Source organism: Plectropomus leopardus, chromosome 8 (genome assembly GCF_026936395.1).
Source record: "Plectropomus leopardus strain MGB_pleo_1.0 chromosome 8, ASM2693639v1, whole genome shotgun sequence".
NCBI lineage: Eukaryota > Metazoa > Chordata > Actinopteri > Perciformes > Serranidae > Plectropomus > Plectropomus leopardus.
This window is the reverse complement of record NC_142183.1, coordinates 5,570,145-5,588,981: the sequence shown is the minus strand read 5'-3', so window position 1 is coordinate 5,588,981 and position 18,837 is coordinate 5,570,145. Positions and strand designations below refer to the sequence as shown.

The following is an 18,837-nucleotide window of genomic DNA, read 5'->3' as shown; positions in this document are numbered from 1 at the left end:
CTTAATGTTTGACATGAGAAGCTTTGACACTTGTTTTGAAACAAAAGCAAATGCTGGTAAGGTGTGGGAAAACAAAACATCACATTCAAACGGGAAGCAAACACCAGACTCCCCCATGAAAGTCCAGGATTTGTCTTCACCTGTTTGTTTCCCATATGAATGTTGCACCAAACCATGATATATATATATATACATATACATATATTTAAACCTAACCACATGCTTTTTTTGACATTCTAGCATTGGTAGTGGTGTCCCTGGACATCAGTTACAGACGCAGGAGTATACCTGGTGCGTAATATGTAGACGTGAAAGTCCACTAACAAAGTGGCAAAATGAAACATGTTTGATTGATTAGGAAAAACTGTTGAACCTATATTCCATGTGTGGAAAAAAAATGCATGCTGTAATGACAGTGTGTGGCATTTAGGCTGGATCTGGCAAAAACTGAAAATATCTCTAGAAACATAAATCACATGACTGTCATATTTTTCATGACAGTGTGTGTGTGTTGGTGTGTATTGGTCTGTTTGCTGTGGGTTGCCATTAATCACTCTCTATTCCACCATTTGGACGAGGGAGGTTTGTCTGAGAATGTCAAGTATTTTGGAGGGAGAACTGGGTGATCGGGAGAAAAGAAATGCTTAGAAATGTTATACCGAGGAGAAAAAGTGGAAAAATACATTAAAAGTGAACTTTTTTAGTCAGCCCCACCACACACATGTATACACAATGAAACACACACAGAGACCCGCAGAGGTCTCTGCTGTCACAACAAACAGAGCTGTACATGACACACGGAGTCGGGAGGCGTCTCTGAAATCAGCTGTCTTTGTATAAATACAGCCTCCTGCTGTTTGTACAGTCGGGTCATTTCCAAACTCGACAGCCCGGGCGGAGACACGTGCAGAGAGCCGTGAACTTCCAGATAACATCTCCATCCTCTGCGGAGTTGACTAACAGCACAATCTGGGCAAACTAACGTGCTACACTCACACAGTTGTGATATATGGGCACCTTTTTTTAACACAATGCAGATGGCCAGAGCTGCCCTGAGCTGGCAAGAGACAAAAATCAATATTTTTTAAACATTTATTTAACTGCGTTCTTCAGAAAAAACAAAATCTTGTTTACAGGAATGGCCTGTCAGAGAGGCTGCAGGGAGACGGAGAGCTCATAGAAAACACAGCAGGCTGAGGCACAGCCGGCCCTCTGCTGCCGGATACTGAGCTGCTTCACTGGAGCAGTCAGAGGGTAATGGTTTGCTCAAGGGCAACTGGGCAGAGGACTGTTGCTCACTGCCTCCCCTTGATCTGATGCTCTGGAGGGAATTTAAGCCAGTGACTTTATAACTTCTTTTCATGGTTCAAAAGTACACAACTCCAACTTTTTTCTGTTTTTAACAAAATGTTAATAACAATTGTAAAAATTACATATTTGGCTATGATGATTTGATTATATACAGACCAAAGCAATTCTTGAACTCACTTTTTAAAAAGTAGTTAAAAAAATCAATATCATGACATTAATAACATTTCTGAAATATATTTTACTATGAGGTGAGTCGCAAATACCACCAGCACTGAACTAATGGGACCATGCAAAAATACCAGGATTAAATGATTTTAGGACGTTTTGCAGTATTTAGGACATTTTGAGGATTTTAGGACATTTCTAGGGTTTTAGGACATTAGGGGCTTAGCTAGGACCTCTGTCGGAGGGTGTGGGGGATCCTCCATTAGCACTGTTTTGATAAGGGTTAGCGTTAGAGTTAGCTCTATTTTGAAGCCTTTTTATGCACTCTAACACCATATATATACTGAAAGTACAAAAACAGTCCCTAGTGTTGATCACTTTATTTCACATGTAAATTTAAAAAATGGTTAGAGGGCCACCTAGCACCGTATTAGGGGCCAGATTTGGCTCAGGGGCCATAAATTGAATATCACTGTATTACACAAACATACAGCACCCCAATATTGATTTTATGTCTCTATCAATAAGGCCTCACAACCTTGAACTTTTGCATATTTGTGATGTTAATTGAGCGTTTCAAATTCATTATTCCAGAGGATGCTCGGCTGATTATCAAGTTCGCACAAGAAAAACAAACTTTTGTTGAATAATTCCAGCTCAAGACAGGAGAACGCAGACAGACTGACAGGTAGGAAAACAAATAAACAATGAAAAACATCAGTTTCTAGGTGTCAGTGTGAACCAGGTTGCAGTGACAGCTTTAAAGCTCCAAACAGGAGCATCATGGTTTGTAAAGACCCCCTCCCCTGTGGCCCCTCGGCCTCCTGTAGATAACAAGTCAACTGTGTCATTGGCCTGCTAATGGGAGGGATCACGCATGGCTGTATAACAAGAGCAGGACAAGCTGTCAGTGGTCCTCTGACAGGTGCAGCTTTCCCAGAATGCCTTGCAGCCGTGCCGCAGAGCGCCGTCGAAGCCCCTAAATCTCCGGCTGCTCTCTGCTGACGAGCCAAACACGTCCGTCTCCCACAGACACAAGTAATTAGGTTTTCACCCGGGCCTTACACAGCAAACTGGGAGAATACTCTGCTGCTCCTCCGCCCTCACCGGCTCCCACTCTTCCTTTTCTTTCACTTCCACACAAACTACATCCAGCTTTCGCAACGAACAGGGCTGTGTGTGTTTGTGTGCGCCTGTTTGTGAGACACGAGGGAAACAACAAGGAAAGAGACGAGACAGAAAGCCGGAGAGAATGAATAACAATGATGCACAAAACTCCCACAGCTAATAATGATTCGTTACAATAACTGCCAAAACATCTCATCGAGCAAACGAGTGTGGGAGTGGAGCCCTTGTCGTTCAGTCAGGTCCGCTGAGCAAACACATCATCACAACAACAGCTATTTATTTACATAATACAGTTATATAATGAATATAACGCGTAATGCAGCACTACAAGGCCACAGCTAATCAGACTGCTCGGAGGAAGAGCACTTAGAACAATCAGTCTGGAGTTTCCAGTAACTGACACCACAAGTTCAGTTGTTCTGTGGCAACCGAGTTTGAATATTTTAAAATCTGAGGTACGCTTCACCTTCCATCAACCGGCCATAGTCAGCATCTGAGTTATTCGGTCGTAAAAAAGCAAGTATGTGATGACTTAACACAAGAGATGTAACTTAATTAAAGGAATTCCTAATTAAAGGATACTTTTCGTATCCGTCCTGTTCTAATTCAGAAGTTGTTAAATACTGCCACTTTTTCAGTGGTTTGGGCTGAAGATTTCGTGTCTGCATGAAACAACGCTGGACAGCATCAGCTGAGAACGCAGTCGGGCAGAACTGTTCGTGATTTTACTATATCAGCCTGTTCTCACTCTGATCTCATCAAACAGCGCCTCGCTGTCAGTGTTTTTTCAGCGTACAAGTGTGACACCAACAGTCACCTTTCACACCCGGAAAGCACTGGACAGCGTCAGATGAGAACATGCTTGGACAGAACCAGTGGCGTTGTTATTTTATGCTGGGCATGTCCACATGTAACGCGAGAACACGGCTAGATGGAGCCGGGTACGTACGCATGAAACGCTGAAGGACAGTGTCAGGTAATAATGCTGCCGGTAACTGTGAGTTTGCTGATAGCGGATTAGGACGAGTCCAACAAACAACTGAAACAAACAACTGACTTTCATGGGGGAGTCTGGATGATGTTTTTTTTCTACACCTTACCTTGTGCATCTTTTGCCTAAACCTAAACCTTCATCCCACATGTGCATTTGTTGACGTCACAGTAACAGCATTTCATGAACAGCTTACACACAAGGATACCTAAAGTGTTATAAGTAGACTTGGAAGGTCACTGACAGAGCGGCACCATGTGACGAGTTGGGATGAGAACGTGTCGATTATATGCGGCCTGACAGCACCTGCCGAGTCAGCATGATATGTGGATAGGCAGCATAAGTTGAGAATGTGGCGAATGTCCCATCTGCATGATTCGCTGCAGGATGGCGTCAGGTTGCAACACTGCCAGTAACAACATAATATAAGGAGCCCACTGTCCCTATGGGCCAGGTGGGAGGCGGTGGATGGATCTAATAAATTTTTCTAAACATTACAAAGTGTCTTTCTTGGCTTATCCTAACTATCCGTGCCAGAATGTGCTTTTGTTGACAGATGGATCCAACAAACCCTAGACTTTCATGCAGGAGTCCACTGTTCACTTCCCGTTTGAATGTTTGTTTGTTTTTCTAAACCTTACCATGTGCCTCTTTGGCCTAATCCGAACCATCTGAACGAGCACGTATGTTTGCTGACATCCTGGCATTGGTTGCCATGTGCTTTTGTTGCCTAAACATAAACACATGCAGCGTAATCCCACCATGTGCTTTTATTGACATCATGATAGCGGCATCTTGGAGTGTCAACAGCAGACGCAGAAGGATACCTAGAGTGTAATATGTGGATGCAAAAGTCCACTGTAAAGTGGCAACATGTGATGACTTGTGATGACAACTTGTTAGGAGATCACTACTGCACAGACTCTGGCTCTAAATGATGTTACCAGTGAAAGACTGCAGCAACTGTATCTGGGACATTTTAGCTTTATCAATGTACAGCAGGAGGAAGTGGAGACGTGTTGTTCGAACACATAACCTTTTCCAAATACTAGATGCTTAAGTAGTAGGGCTGACTTTATTTGAGGGGTCATAAAGATGATTGGTGAATAAAAAATGTTAACTGTGCTTTACTCTCTACCAGTGGACATATATGCAATGGTAGATAATGAAATCAACTGAAACTAAGTGACCATGGAGCATTATTTTTGGTTAGGTTTTGTTTATATAGCAATCGTTTTTGTAATGCATATGCTACTGTAACTTGGCCTGCATACAGAATACAAGTTTGAGCAGCTTGACTAGTTGAAGCAAGAGAGGAAAAGTAAACTGAGATGCACTATAAGTATCCAGGATTGATGTTTATATTCCGACTTGGATAGAGAAAACATGCAGTATCTGTGCTCCCTTCACTTTTTAAGGTCATCAGCATAAGTAGGGCAACAGGAAGATACATATCATTTTTCAAAGGGATGTTTGGAACACACACACTTACAGGCCAGACGTAATGTTTTTGGTTCTGTCGCTGAAATATGTGAAATAATGCATCTTGCTGTGTGTATTTTCTAGGCCAGGACTGCACGCCAGATTCACAGTGAGTCCCACCACGGAGTGGGAACAAATTTATCTTGGCACTTGCTTCCTGGCTACAGCCGAAAAAGGCTTCACTGCATCCTCTAGCTGTCGAGTAGTTTCTCGACAACGACAAAAACGCTAGATTATATCTCACATGGAGTTACAGTCTGTTTTGTGTTTTGTCTGTGTGTGTGTGTGTGTTGGTGTGAATATGTGAAACAAGTGAAGAAAGACAAAAAAAACTGTCAGTTGGTTGAGGTCTTTCCAAACTTGTGAACAAACTTTTTTTTTTTGCTATAAAAAATGTCTGAAAAAGTTTTTATTTACTGAATTCGTGTGTATTATGTTTTAGAGATGTGTTAAAATTAACTACAGGATCATTTCTGAGGCTGCATTTTGTGCTGTTGAATTGTATTGGGCTTCACAGACAGGTGTTTTTTTTAACATTTATATCAATGATGGTAGGCTCAATAACAAAAACCCCTCTCTGTGTGATGTGCTAAAGTTCAACAGCTCCACAAATTACATCCTCCAAAATGATCATACTGTTGACTCAACAAATTTAGAGTTTAAACAAAGGTCTGAATGAAGGCGGATTTATTGCAGGACTGCTGACTGCATTAGTTTCAGCTGGGTGTTCCTGATAAACTGCCAACTGATTGTCAGCCCGTTCTCATTCTGAAGTCGTTAAATACCGCCGCTTTTGCAGTGATTTTGGCATAAGATCCCAACACAAAAAGCCACCTTTCTCAGCTGCATGATATGCTGCTCGACAGAACAGTTTCCAGTGTTATCATACACCCCCGGATTGACAGATGACACCTGCCGCAGCAGCATAAAACGTGGACGGACAGAACATGTCTCGTCTGCATGATACGTCGCTTGATGACGTCCGGTTGAAATACTGCCAGTGACAATGCAATAAAGAGCACTTTCTACTCCTTATAGGGTGGGCGGGAGTGGGGGTGGATGGATCGAACAAATGATGGATCGAACAAACCCCGGACCCCCCAAGAGGTAAAATACAAGTACAATCAAATTAAAAAATGGCCTCACCTTCTTGTACCAGAGGCAATGCAAAGAAGCTGAACAACCTTTTGTGCAGTTTTGCACATCACATTAAAATAAATCAATCAATTCAATGCATTCTGATTTTAAAACGATCCAGTTCATTAATTCAGTACCAGCTAATACAGCCTGAATGGTTTCAGAGTTTCTCTATCAAACATAAAACCTCGCTGTGCCCCGCCTACGTGGCATGTCATGTCAGGGCCCCGTGTATTTAAAGTTTGGGACACATGACCACTATCAAAACATTAAATAAAGGAATGTCTTTTGAAGAAGAGTACAGCTCTATACACTTGAAGAATATATGCCACGAATCATTGAAGCAGCTCCAACAAAAACACATGGCAACATTTATTTGTCACTGAAAAATGAAGTAGGGGGTAGGAGGTAGGAAGTTTTTGCCTCAACACAACCGTGTGACATGTCATCCCACAATGTGCATTTGTTGAAATCATGGTTGCGGCACCCCAAAGTATACGCAGCAGATGCAGGCGGATACCTAACTTGTGATATATAGATGTGGAAGTCTACTGACAAAGCTGCATCGTAACGGGTTTGGTTGACTGATCCCATTGCAGGATGGTCTCGAGTTGTATAACTGACACAGAAAAAGTTCAAGGTCCTCAGTGAGCATAAGAAACATAAAATGTCCGACCCTCCTAACAGTATAAAACAGTTACAGTTTTTTTTATTCTTACGTAAATTATCAAAATTACACATCCATTAATAATAAGAAAAGCCTGTTTTTCTTCAATAAATCTTAAAGGGTTGACCTTGTAAAGATGTAATGCTTTTACAGCAGCAGCCACAAACACCAGAGTGTGTGAAGAAATAATGTGCGGAAAGGTGCTGAGGAAAGATCTGCCAGCTGACAGCCTCCATTAGACACAGGCTGCGGCTGCAGTCTGAGGTTAACTGGTGCAGATCCAGCTGATACGGCACACCGGCACCTGCTTTCTCATTCACTGTTTGCTCTGTGTAGCACTGCCCAACCGGGATCTTTGTCACTCGAATTTGAGACTGTGAACGCTTTAAGAGAAACTCTTGTTACCGCTCTGTGTGTAAATATGTATCAGCTGTGGCAAATCTCTCCAAAAAGTACTGGAAACATCTTTGGTGTTCGTGCACCTTAGCTGTGTGCTTTTATTCAAATGTGCAAGTTTTAAGTGAATACCTGAAACTTCTGCAGAAAAATGTAAGTCACTTGTTGTTTCCATCAAAATGACATAATTACAGTAACCAGGCAGCTGTAACTCTAAGATCACAGCATTTCTTTCTGCTTCCCATCCCAACTTCTTTCTTTTTTCTGAAAGAATAATTTAAGTGCACTTATGCTGAACTTGGATACAGCACAAGATCAGAAAGAATACATTTTCATACATTATATAGGGCATGTTCAAGGTTATGACAAAACGTCATCCTGCAGTGTAAAGAGCAGACGCCTACAGTGTAATATGCAGACGAGGAAATCCACTGCAAAGCGACATTATGTAACAACTCTGGATGAGAATGTGTCGGCTTTTCGTGCCTAAAAATCCACTGAAAAAAAGAGCAACAGGTCACAACAAAAACACAAGTTTGTTGCTTAGAAAAATCCTGCTGGAAACACAGCATTGACTTGCTAAATTACAACCATTTGTTGTTGGTCTCGAACCGTCTCGCCTCCCACCTCACAATGACAAATGAGCTTATTTATTGCACCACTTTAGAGATGTTGATATGACACATGAAAAGGGCAAAAACATTTTCGTGGTTTGCAGAATCATGCAATGCCAACATTTTTCCACTGGGCTTAGATTTATATGTTAGTCAGATTCGATATTCTCCAGGTGGCGCTCTTTTCCTCTTCTGTACATCCATGTTAGCCTCAAACTGTGTCTACTTCTTTTATTTATTCCAAACAATTTGCTGCTTCTGGAGCTGCTCAGGGTAAAATCACATTATCAAACCATTTCTGCTGAGGTTGAACTCTACAAAGTGAAATTCAGTTACATTAAAACTAAACCTTGGTAGGCAAATGAGTGTGGTGTATACGTGTGTGTGTGTGTGTGTGTGTGTGTGTGTGTGTGTGTGTGTGTGTGTGTGTGTTAGTCATTACTCTTTCATGTCTATTTATGCAGATTGCAATCGGTCTCACCCATTTCTGTGATCCATATTTCAGTGCCTTAGATAGCATAATTTCAGGCTTTGCTGTTTCTATTTTTGAGGCCTCCTCAGACTGTGAAGGCCCGAAGAGAATATGTGAAACCTTGTTTGAACCTCTAACGCAGAGTGGACGGAGAAAACATTTTAAAGCAAAATCCTAAAAGACGACTTATCATCTTTACAGTAAAACATTACACTGTTGTTGCACAGTAACTTAAACTGACTGTGGATATCAACCAGTTTCATATTTAATTCCTCAGCATGCAGAAACATTATTTCAAGATTTACCACCTTGGAATAATTTTCTGCAGCTTTAAGTGAAATATGAGCACATGTGGTGGAATAGACTCCCACACAGAGCAGCGAACAAAGCTCCGTCTTTATACTAAATACAGCTCTGATGGAAAGTCTGTGTCGAAATGAAACCATACAATCCGCAGTGGAGCTCAGCGATATCTCTTTAAGACAAACCTCTAACATCCGTCTGTTATTGTCTCCCTGACTTTTTCAACAATGAATCACTGAACTCTTTTTTTTCTCAGTTCATACAGAAATAATTGTGAATTGATGAATACTGCATGAACTGATTTCACCTTAAAAATATTTTTCACAAATAAACATCTTTAACCCCAAAACTGACAAACTAAAGTAATAAAAGTATAGTACATCAAATACTAAACTGATAAAATAAGCATGAAAAGAAATCTACAACAATTTGATAAAAATTGTAATTTATTTTACTACTGATTTTGTGAAATTAGTGTGTATCTGTCTGCTCGAATTTAGTTGATGAATTGAGTAAAGTTGATTTCCGCTCAATTATATTGCCTATTTCTGCAGTGGCCACGGTGAAATAGGCACAACTTTACCATCTATTATGTATATTGACCCCTCCTGACTGTGAAAGCAGACAACATGCAGCATGACCAACAGGGGCAAAGCCAGAGGTGGTAAACATTGGCCCAAAACAGGGGGGTGAGATTTTTTCCACCTCATTTATAGCAGCTATATGCACTATTTTTCAGGCCATTTAAATATTATGAAATATCTGAAAATCTGTACATTTTTTGAGAAAAATGTGAAAGTTCATGATAGTTAAGCAAAGAGAAGCGCCATAATAAAACACATTTAAGAAAAAAATCACGAGGGCTGCAGCTGATGTGGTATTTTAAATTCTGCTGGCAGAAACAGCAACACTCGTTCACACACTCGACACATTAATGCTACACAGCTCATCACACAGCTCATCTCTGCACACTGTTTACGTTTTTCCATCTCTCAGCGCTACTTCACATGTTTTATTGCTCCTGATTGGCTGTAGATCTGTAGAATTGCATCCAGAAGCATTTCAGCCATTGATAACTGTTCTTGGAAACTGAAAATGAATTTCCAGTCTAATTGTGATTGGCGATGTCAGGCAGCGTAATCAACACACATGGGCTGTTTTCAGATTTACACAAGATATTTAAGGCAAACAGTAACATTAACAAGACAAACAGCGTGGAGACGACTATGTACTGATGCTCCTCCACAGTCGAGCTACAGCAGTTAGTCCTCCCCACTCCGAGACTCTCTAACGGCCACTAATGTTCTTCTAGTGACTCAAAGTGCCATCAGACTTTCTGGCTTTCCAGCTGAGAAACTGAGAGTCTGACAGGAGCGTCTCATGGCTGGTAAACTGTTTGCGCTACATTAAGCTTATGTGAAAATGGAGTTCGTGTCTCAGCCGAAGCATCCTCACTTATTCATAATTTTTTCTAAATAAGCATCGAGAGAAAGTTCTTTTGGGGGTGTAGCTACACAACATGCGACACAACCACGAGGTAACAGGAGCTGCTCGTGCAGCGCCATCTTTTCATGCCCCAGCTGAAGGAGAGCACGTCGAGAGCAGATATGTCCGCAGCACGTGATGATTATCATCTCCTCCCTTTCTCTTTCAACCTTGAATTTCGTCCTTGTTGTGTATCTTTGTTTTGACTACAGAAGATCTGATTCTGTCTGCGAGGAGACGCGACTCTCTGCATCTGTGGAGCCACTTCTGAAATAACACTGCACAGTATCGTTAAAGTCAATCAATAAAATGTGCATCATGAACATTAAGTACCTTTTTTTTCTTTTTCTGCCTTTATTTGACATGACAGCTTTAACATGAAAGGGACAACATGCAGGCAAGGACTTTGTACATGGGGTGCCTGAACTACCAGGTGAGCTGGTGCGCTGGTGGGTGCCCTGCGCCTTCAAAACTCCCATTTTGAAGTCTCAAGACTGGCATTAAGACTGCCATCATCTTGATATTTGGAGCCAGAAGTGACCATTTTATAGCGAGTGGGTGCATCTGTAGCGTCGCCTCACAGACGGCCTGCAATGCAAGCAGCCTCACCATTAAATATGCAGAACTTAGGGTCGTCGTAAAATATAAACAGGTGAGTTATAAAGAAATACATCCAGTTACAGTACAGTTGTCATGGATGTTAAAATTAGCTATCGAGACCAAAATTGTTTTTGTACCAGGCTGTAAATATGTTTATTTCTGCTGTGAAGTTGGGCATTTTATTTTACTGTTTTGGAGCCAAAACTGCAACAACAACCAATGCAGACTAAAAGACCATCTAATAAAGCAGCTTTACAAAATGATTTATCTTTTCAATAGCTGAGAAAATTAAATACCAACTTATTGAAAAACTAGATAGATAGCTCAGAATCCATATCCCATCTTCAAGAGCATCAAATGTTTCTATCATATGTAGTTTTCTATAGTATTCCTTGTGTAAATAAATACAACTTTCCACAAAAAGTCGTATTACTTTCAGAAATAAAAAAAAACTTGCTCAATAATGTGCTGTCCTCTGCATTAAACCTGTTCTACAGGGACGCAGCAGAAAACAAGTAAAGATGTCTATCCAAAATTTAAAAAAAAAATAGCTTTTGACTATAAAATATTTCTGGAGTTGTATCTGTGATAAAGGTTTCCGCTTGAGTATAACTGTCTTTTATATGTCCACTCTGTACATGGATGCTCTGCTATCAGGCTAATGTCACTAACGATACAACTTAACTACTACTTTCGACATACTCCGGCACGGTACCAACTAATCATAACTTATATTCAAAATGCCCAAAGAGGAGGAAACATGACAACACCTCAGTAGTTAGCAGGTGAACTGAACTTTTTCAGTTACATGCAAATAAACCTACGTGTGTGTGTGTGTCAGCTGACTGCATAAATCAGATAGCGTAAACTCGGCTGTCATTCACGGGGAAACTGACATTCAAATACTTTTCCTGTTATTGTCTCAACGTTCTGGCACTTTTTCCATTTATGCTTCGAGTCCAACCCCACCCATCCATTATGGAGGTTAACACAAACAGTAAGAATTACTCGCTTTTACATTAAAATACCTGCCTCTGGTTATAAAAACAACATTAGACACCATGTCATGATGAATCAGACATTGGCTTGATTTAAAAAATATATCCAGCACAAAGTAGTCGCTCATGTTGAGACTCCACAACTTCACCCTAATGCAGTCTCAACAATTGGAACTTAAGATCTGTTATGTAGACCTTAAGATTGTCTCGTTTTCTTTAAAAAAAATTATCCAAGTTTATAGTCATTTCTGAGGTGGAAGCTAAAGAAGGTGTTGTGTTAAACAACATTTTGTATTTATTATTATTATTATTATTATTATTATTATTATTATTGTCATTAATAATAATAATAATAATAACATTTTATTTGTAGGCGCCTTTTAAAACAGGGTTATCTATCAAGGCAGAGTTAAAAGTGATTAATTATTAGAATTAAGAAGACAAATTTACAGTGTTACAGTGTATACAATCATATGTACAAAAGTTGTTTGACTGGATCAAGCTGTATAGGGATCAGAATGAATTGTATTTGCATATATGAGAAAATATTTGAAACACCCATAGAGTCCAAATCTTTCCCGCTAACTGAAGCAGGACGGTGGAGCTCAATCAGCGCTGATTGCAAGATTAAGACTGGATTTACTGCACAGATATTATATTTCTTTGCATTAGATTGAGCAGGTGAACCCACTACACTTGTAACTTTGTGTGTTTTTCTACTCATAACAACATTGCTTTGCTGCACAGCAAGCAAAGAAAGGTAAGAGTTCAACCAATTACCTTTGACACATGCAGCGAAGACGAAACCACGTCCCATCAGGTACACAGTCAATACCTGTCCATCACACTCTGTCTACAAAAAGAGATAAAAGTTTCAGAAAATAGAAAACTGCAAAGCAGCAGAGCCCTTTTTGCACTAAATCCTCAAGTATTTTCCTCTATGTAGTATTAAAAGGGGTTAATGTTTACATACTGGCTCCGATTCTCTGTCCAAACAAATATATAAGTCCATTAATGAAGCATGAAACCGAATACAATGAGCCTTCTTCACAGCACACACTCTGACTTGTTGCATTTAAAGCACAGGTGGACCTAATTCATTTTAATTAATTTAAGAGTCCCAATAAGCCAGCAGGAACAGAGCCCTGGACGTGGTGCAACTGACCTGAATGTAGCCATTATTTATGTTATTAATTACACCTGTGTTTTTTTTCTACCACAAATACCTTTACACAGGTTTGTGTTTGGGTCAAGGTATTTAAAACTGCCCATCAAATCATACGTTTAAAAAACACCATTGAAATATCACGATTTTCAGGATTTTTTTGTAAAAACTGGAAGAGCTATCTGTATTTAGGTGTGAATTTGCCTCTATATTTAACTTTATATCCGAGTATTTATTTATTGTGATGCAGTAGACTTTTCCCAAATGTCAGTTTGACAAAGTATAGTGTGAATAACAGTTTATTTTTTTATTTATCATCACTGTAGGCTTAGTTGACTCTTGCATCTCTCCAATTGTAAAGATGTGTTGCCAATCCTCCAAATAAAGAAAAATATGTTTTAACATTTCTTCAGCTAAAATTTGAGCTTTACAGTCTGGCACCTTTTCCTCTAAATGTTGCCAGTACTCATTAGTCTTAAGTCTTACTCACTAGAATAGCTTTGGATTTGGAAAAAAGGAGACGTCTAGATGGGCAACAGAAAAATTAATAGTATGTGGGCAGAGATATTTGTTTTCTCCATCAACATTGAAAAGTTTAAGTAATAATCGTAAATAACCCCATCATGTGTTAAAACATATCAATGAACGCTTATTATTTATACCTATTGGTAACATTGCAGGTTGATTTAAATTTAATAGGCTGTGTTACCTTCATTATGTTAATGTTTGCAGCAAACCTACTTCTCATGCTGTATTATCTCCAGCTTTTAAATAAAAAAATCAATATGAGTATATATATATATATATTCAATTATAAATCAACTGTAAACGACTTCTTAGTTGCAAATGTAAACCTGTCGATGACTAAAACGACTGGAAGAGAAGCTGAAAAAAAATGAAGCTCTTCACACACTCACCACTAACGAGCACGAACGAGCATTAACGAGCATTAAGGAGCACTAACGAGCTGAAGTGATTGCAGGTGAGAAACTGAACTTCCTCAGCCACAGCAAGCAGTGATAATAACTGGGCAGAGTGCACTGGGATACTATCGAAAGCCACACATATAATGATTAAAGGGAAACATTGCAACTTTTGGACAAAATAAAATTGTAACTTGCTGAAAGCTGAACTGGAAGAACACGTGTTGTCTTTAACACTTTAACAGGCATTGTGTAAGATATGAGCAATCCCACAGACACTGTTTTTATACTTTTCACATTGTTACTGACAAGGTATGTGCCCACCAGCAACTATAGCACAAATGAGCCCATAAATGAAAAACTATACATCCAAACTAATATTTGTGCTATTTTGGTGATTCTAGAGACTTAAACGATTAAGTAGATTTATAGATATGTCAACAAAAAACATCATTATTGTATAAAATTTACCCTTTTTTTGGGAGGGTTTGCCTTCACCATGTACTCAGGGAGGAAGGTCAGGAAGTCAACAATATCATGTGACAGGAAGTAAACTTTTTTTTCTTAAGACCACTTTTAAAGTCGACTCACATGTCAATAAAAAAAAACATGAATAACATTTAGACATTTTTTGGTGCATGGAAAATGACAATCATACACTTTGGCAACTATAGTTGCCTATGCGCTATCATTCATAAAAATGTGTGTTAGTTGTAGTTTCTTCTTCTAAGGCCCTTGAAAGCGAACTATTCCTTCCAGTGAAGTGAAATCTCTGTGCTCCAGAGGATAGACCTGTCCTGCTACTGAAATTCACTCCTCACACACTGATTGAACTCGACAGCTACTTAAGCTTCGGACATGCAGCGGAGAATACACATCTTCCAAAGCGCGTTATCCCCGACAAGATCTGCCTGCTGCAAATCAGCTGATTGAATTCTGCTCTCCGTTCGCTGATGAAGTCCGGCAGTTTTAATTGAGTTGTTTAGTGTCTTCACACTGGCAATTTAATCCTGGTGTCAGTGTCAAAGGCTGGAACGGGTGGACGAAGAGGCTGATTTTAACTCTGGAAACAGGCGAACGCAGCTGAGTGTTAATTACAAGTGATTATCATTCATTGGCTGGTGAATCCCAGGAGGCCGGGGTTATTGAATCAGTGTTTCAATTTTAAAATTAAAAAACAAAAGAGAAAATAACATGTTATCAGTGAAAATTATCCTTGTTTTTTTCTGCGCAAGCACTTAAAGTGGAAACAAAAAACAGCAGATTGCTATGGAGCGTGCTTCTTTTGTTTGCTGGTTTGTTTTTGTACAAAGTTTAAAGTATAGAAATTGAGAAAGAGCGACAGAGCAGTCGCACCAACCAAGTCCTGATAACTGACAACCTCAGTTGCGTTTTTTTTTTTTAAATAACTGCAACAAGTTAGAGCCCACTTTAATATTACACGCACTCATATCACTGCAGAAAAAGCACTTCAAAATCAAGCTTTGAAAAATATTATACATTAATATTATTTTCAACTTTCATTGAGTTATTTTTAATCCAGTCCTTATCATAGATATTAAATATTCATATTTTTTTTTAGAAATGCAACTCTTTACAGGTTATTTGTAAAAGTGACACTATGTTTTAAGATGAAAAAAAAATCTTTTTTTTAAATACTACATGCTGCAAGATTTTTTTTATTATCATAGCCTCTGTGACACCCAGAAATTATGCAGGTTTATATTCTTTGATTGCTGTGGAATAAAATAAAGTTGCAGTTTGAATGGGTTTCAATGGCATATTTTTGCTCTTAACTGTATAAATGTATCACAGTGATTACACAGTGTATTTTCGACTTAATTCAGGAGCTTAAGAGGAGCTTAATTTAAAGATTTAAGACATTCTTTGTGCACGTTAGTGAGCACTTCTCCTTCTCCATGATAATCCATCTACCTGACAGGTGTGGCATATCAAGATGCTGATTACACAGCATCATCTCCACACAGGTGTGCCCTGGGGATGTTTTTTTTACTCAAACCTGTGAAAGAACTGAACTGTGTCTTGTGAAGTCAAGTTAATCAAACACAAGCTCTGTTTTGGGTGTAATTCTGCCTCATGCCATGGACATGATAAATTGTAACCTCAAAATAACCTGTTTTTTTTTTTTTTTTCTCGTGGTCACTCCAAGGCTCTGTGATGTCAGTCACTATCCCAGGGGAAATTTAGCCAAGAAGGCTTACACCAAAATGTAGCTCACATCACACACATCAACAGACAGTAATATAAATTTTAAAGTTTCATCAGCAGTAAAATCTCCTGTGTTAAGTATATTAAGTCTTGTATTAAGAAACAAGAACACAGACTCCTGGTCCTTGTGAACAGCTTATAAAAAATACTATTTGGGGTGACATTGGCATTTTTTCAACCATATACCAACAGAGTTAGTATATGGTGGTTTCACATCTGCTTTAAATGTATTATGGTGCTTTAGAAAGAAGTTTACTTTGTGTTTTTTTTCTATCACTGGCGGTAAACCGACCTGTTTTTTGCATTTTGAGTGACAGTCTGATGAACATTTGCAATGCACAGATAATACTTTTAAATTGTACTTTCCATGGCTACGCCACTAATTACACCCTAGAAAAGAAAACATACCCATAATTGACCTTGTCACGAAAACGCAGCGCTGAGAGGCTTTAATAATGCAGCAGGATTGCACATGAATTATGGTGCTGTTAATTTGATACAGAGTGATCCTTCGCTGCTGGTGTAACTCTCAGTATAGATTCCCTTTAGCTCTCCAGCTCCCAAATTGGATGTTTGAAGCCCACAGGGTGTTGGTGTTCTTATTAATGTGGCCAGTCCAAACAGCGGGGCATCGATCCAGCTGTGATCTGACCACCAACACATCTGTTTAACCCCAAACTATCCCTTCTTTTCCCTCTCTTTCTCTATAGGAACTCCCCAGCTGTAAATGTGTCTCCTGCATTCACACTGCAGCTAAAAATGTCACTTTTCATTTCTCCCTTCACATGTGACGCAGACATGATGCCGTCTAATCAGCGTGAAGAGTGACAGGCTGCTATCTTCCTTCCTTTAGATATGAGGAACAAAATCACAGCATGACATATAGAGACGCGACATACGTCTGAGCCCCTGAAACTGAAATATGTCGCTGTTGCGATGACACCTGAGACAGTTGTCGCCAGCTTTTTTGAATCAGCATCAGAGACTGCTCTGCGTACATCTTCACAGAGACACGGTTAACCCCTAACATCTCGGATCAAGCTATTGCACTGGATGGGCGGACCTTGTTGGGAGCCATACGGACAAAAGACTCAAATTCAAAAAAATGCACTGCAGGAAGTGAACAATGCCATCAGCAGCAACATGCCCAAGCAACTGGATGTAATCCTCATAGAAGCTTCTGATTTTGATCAACTCATCCTTCAACTCCAAAGACGTAGCAGGATGAAGGAGAAGTGTAATTTCGTTTCTTAAACTTTGTTTAAAAGAATGACTAATAAATCTACCTTCTACCCTCTTCTCCCTTTAAGGCATGTCTTTACCATGTTTCTTTTCTGAAACCTAATCCATATCTACACAACTTTTCTCGCCAAATCCTAACCTTTGTAACTTCTCTAAACCTAACCTATGGAGCTTTTCTTGCTTAAACCTAACAACATATCCTCATACAATAGGCTGCATGATATCTTAAATTACTGTAAAGTTGAAGAGGTTTGATTTAGGCACGTAAGTTACTGCGGTTAGAGTTTTGGAAAAAAACATAGTTAGGACAAACCTTAAACTGCTCTTTTCATAAGCTAAGAGGTCCTTCGTCTGACAAACACTGAAGACCCCTGATGTAGATTGATGAATAACACTAAATGGGGGCACCTGGTGGTTCAGTGGATCGAGCAGTGCCCCATGTGCAGAGGCTGTGTCCTCGCCACAGCGGCCACACCGCTGGTTCAAGTCCGGCGTCGGCCCTTTGCTGCATGTCCCCCCCTCTCTCTCCACCCCTTTCACGCTCACACTGTCCTATCAATTAAAGGCAATAAAAGCCCCCCCAAAAAATCTTTAAGATAAATAATACTAATGGTTATAAATATTTAATTTGTCCCTTTAAGTTGGAGTTCGTCTCAAACGCTTCAATAAAACGTCAAGACGGGAAATAAATTAAATTTTCAGTAAGATTTTACTGACATGTGCTGCATATTCATGAATTTCGCAATAGATGTTAAGGTCTAAAAATTTGATGTATGAATTAGTAATCTATTGAAATTTCTTTGCTATTTTTTTCACTTCAACTTTTTAAAAACCCAAATGCTTTTTTGTGATTTTCAGACATTTTTTATTTTTTTTTTTAATATTCCTTAGCTGCATCGTCTACATGTTTTATTTCTACTCAATGTACTCTACTGTATGTGAAAGTATTATTGTTCTATTTTTTTTTCTCCCGTTAAGCATTTTGTATTTTCTGTTTAGAAATCCATTTGCTTTTTTTTTTTAACATAATCCTTTTGGAATAAATCCATAATTATATTAATGACACTCATCACTATCATAATTACATATTAATATTGAGGCCTTTGATACAGATACTGTGTTTAGTCCTCCCCCTTGTGCTCTCTCTAACACACACACACACACACACACACACACACACACACACACCAACACACACACACACACACACACACACACACACACACACACACACACACACACACACACACACACACACACACACACACACACACACACCTTGGAGAGACACCTAATTGGCCGCAGTGTCAGGTTTGCTCGTCCTCCACCATGACGCCTGCCTGGTGGGCATACATCAGCTCAGGATTAACGGCAGACGGAGGTCAGCACATAATCACCTCTGATGAATATGGAGGAGGGCCTTTGGGTTTACATGGGAGGACTGCCAAAAATGATAACGACCCCTCCTCCAGTACCTCCTCAGGGACCCGTACGCTCTCATCTCAAGGTTGTAACTAAAGCAGTGGCAG

At 39.5% G+C, this 18,837-nt stretch overlaps 1 long non-coding RNA gene across 1 annotated transcript; it reads right to left on the bottom strand.

The window, feature by feature from the left end:
• Positions 1 to 10,556: 10,556 nt before the first annotated feature.
• LOC148188834 (uncharacterized) lies at positions 10,557 to 12,800 on the bottom strand. The gene is made up of 3 exons (XR_015777153.1): positions 12,723 to 12,800; positions 12,530 to 12,602; positions 10,557 to 10,739 (listed from the first exon to the last, which is right to left on the bottom strand). It is a non-coding gene; the product is annotated as an uncharacterized LOC148188834 (long non-coding RNA).
• Between the last annotated feature and the right edge of the window lie 6,037 nt (positions 12,801 to 18,837).